Source organism: Typopeltis vanoorti, chromosome 24 (genome assembly GCF_054136105.1).
Source record: "Typopeltis vanoorti isolate ZY-2024b chromosome 24, IOZ_Tvanoo_1.0, whole genome shotgun sequence".
Classification (NCBI taxonomy): domain Eukaryota; kingdom Metazoa; phylum Arthropoda; class Arachnida; order Uropygi; family Thelyphonidae; genus Typopeltis; species Typopeltis vanoorti.
In genome coordinates, this window is record NC_143572.1 from 72,317,977 (window position 1) to 72,320,944 (window position 2,968).

At 36.8% G+C, this 2,968-nt stretch overlaps 1 non-coding gene across 1 annotated transcript; it reads left to right on the forward strand.

Moving 5' to 3' along the window:
• The first annotated feature begins 2,424 nt into the window (after positions 1 to 2,424).
• Positions 2,425 to 2,499, forward strand: TRNAR-UCU (transfer RNA arginine (anticodon UCU)). The gene has a single exon. It is a non-coding gene; the product is annotated as a tRNA-Arg (tRNA).
• Positions 2,500 to 2,968: the final 469 nt, after the last annotated feature.

Consider the following 2,968-nt stretch of genomic DNA (forward strand, 5'->3'; position numbering starts at 1 on the left):
GCTACGACCGTGAATGAGTTCAAGGCAAGATATGATAGATACTGTGTGAATGTTGAATAGTTGTTCTTGACATGATGTTAGGGCCTCCCTCGATGAGTCTGTCGACTCCTTGGAGTTTCCCGGAACAACAACAACAATAATAATAATAATAATATATATACACACATACACGCACACACACATTGGTGTTAAGAATATGAAGATCCTTACTGAACTGGAAATACCTGATCTCGTATAGTATTTTGCTTTACTCCTGTACGGTTATATAGAGTATACTCTTCTCTTTTCTCGACGCCCATTTTAGGACACCATGGTTTGTAAGGATTCTGTTTTGAAAGTATTGTTTAGGCATATGTGGATCGTAGAATCTTCAGGTAGCTTTTCCATAATATTTTTTATGTATTAATTTATATAACTGTTTGAAGTATTGTTATGCGATGCGTTGTTCTATCTATTCTGTAGTTAGCATCAAAGTAATGTATTGAACATAGCTCTGCAACGATATCGGTGTTTAGCTATTAATGCCTTTTAATATGCTAAGCTTATAGTTTGTACAGCATGTGTGTGTGTGTGTGTGTGTGTGTGTGTGTGTGTGTGTGTGTGTGTGTGTGTGTGTGTGTGTGTGTGTGTGTGTGTGTGTGTGTGTGTGTGTGTGTGTGTGTGTGTGTGTGTGTGTGTGTGTGTGTGTGTGTGTGTGTGTGTGTTGAGGAAGTCATAATACTGGTTATTACGTACTTATTGTTAACTGTCTAGCTCAGTGGGTATCTGAATATCATTGATTTTGTCTTATCCGAGTTTGGTAGATGGGGTTTATGAATGCGACTAGATTGATGTCATGTTGTATATTTGCTGGGCATTACTTATGTCACTATGAATGAATAAACTATGGATATCTCATCTATGTACTGGCAGCGCTTAGCTCTGAGAGGTGGCTGATTGCTGTCATTGCATGTAGATATTCAGGAGGGGGGTGGGGAACTACTGATTCTAATTATACAGGTTGTGGTAACTGCACTGTGTTTTTGGAACGATAGGTTGCTAATATAAGATATATGACAACGTCATTCACAACTTTCTTCCCATCACTAGCACAAGTTTCTTAATTTCCTTGGTGCATACGTCTGGGTTAAGTACCCTCATTTAAGCGAGACAGTAGTCATTATAGCAATCGTTCTTTCTTCATCATTCCCTTGACCTTGAACAGGTTACACTTTATTAATTTCCACCTGTCTGAGGCTGGGAGTTTCCTAATTTAAAGGAGACGCTGTCTCCTTCAATTTCGTGCATAACGTTGATATTTATAGTTTTCCTAGAAGAGTTGTTGTTCAGATTTCGAGAATTAGGACCATTATTATCACAAAAATCGAGTACGAATCGACTGGTAAAATTAACATTCATTAACACCAACGCTAATTTTTTGTCGCCAATGGCTTAGGTCTATTTGAATATAATTTCAAAGGAATAGTTCAATTGTTTTAAAGCAGTCTCTGAATTTCGGTACACGCCATCTAGCGGAAGTTTGCTCAATTATAACCGGAGTTAGAAGGAGATTACGGCCTATTTTATAGCTCACTCGTCCACTGAATATGTTGAATCCATTGCCTAATTAATTTAATTAATTAGGCAATGTGGGAGAATTAATTTGAAAAAAACCCGTTTTTTTATATAATATATATTATTTTTAAGGGTGGGCGGAGCCCTTTATTTGTAGGGTGGGAAAAGATGAAAAAGGGAGCTGAAAATAGAAACTGTGTTTTTAGCGGAAGGGGAAGGGTTTATAGGAAAAGGGGACCAAGGAGAGGGTTGACGGGGTGCGAGCCGTTTCGACCGTGTGGGTCGTGGTCTGAACGCATGGATATAAAGTATTTTCTAACTGAGGAAAAAACAAATTTCTTATGTTCACATATATTTTAAAATACGAAAATTAATCAGAAAATGAAATCATATATTTATAAAAAAATATTATGATGATTTCCTCAAAAAACAGAATGCACAAAAACTCCTCCTTAGAATCTTAGAAGGTCCAGTCAAGAATTAGCGGATTGCTATTTGATGTGAACAGTTCTTACCAGTGGTATCCTGATTAACATTATTCACATAATTTTGATGACTAATCGAACAGTGAATGAAAAAAATTATTCATACATATCATAAGCTTTTCCTTCCCAAATTTTCCCTCGGGAAACCGTATCGACTTCTTTGGATCTCACAAGGTCCTATTTGTAGCTTGATTATTTTAATTTTTTTTCTGAAGAGAATAATTTTTTGTTGTATTTCAAATTGGTACTAAACATCATAGAATTATTTCTAAGATCAGAGGACCGGAAATTTTTTTTGACTCGGTAGCTAAGTTGACTTGGCTCTCCACGACCATGGTCGAGCAAATACACCCAACAACTGTGATGATAGTAACCCTAAGAAAAATAAATTGTGGCGCAGTGGATAGCGCGTTGGACTTCTAATCCAAAGGTCGTGGGTTCGAGTCCCACCAAGGATGATTTCTTTTCTTTAAAAATCACTTAATCATTCCTACCTCTCGCTCTGAGTAATAATTTCTTTATTACGATGCTCAGTTGAAAATTATTCGTTACGTTTTAAATTAACGAGAAAAACAAAATTTTATCTCAAGGAAACTGATAAAAATGGAGTGAAGCACTTATATTTACATGCGAACATAAATAATCATATAATAATAATAATTGTGTAATAAAATACTAGTGGTAGTGGTCGGCGGTAGATGGCGTTGGTGTAGTTGCGGTCAGTTGGTGGATTGTGAGTGGTGGAGACCGAGTTGTAGAGCTGGTGCCCTCCCTCGATGAGTTTTTGGGCTCCCTGGAGGTGACAAATAATAATAATGATAATAAATAACAATAGTACACTAGTGTCCAAAACCTAAGGACAACCCACAAATTCAGACGAATCAGCTTGTGACAATTTGTATAACTGACGATTTCGAGTAGAAAGTGGG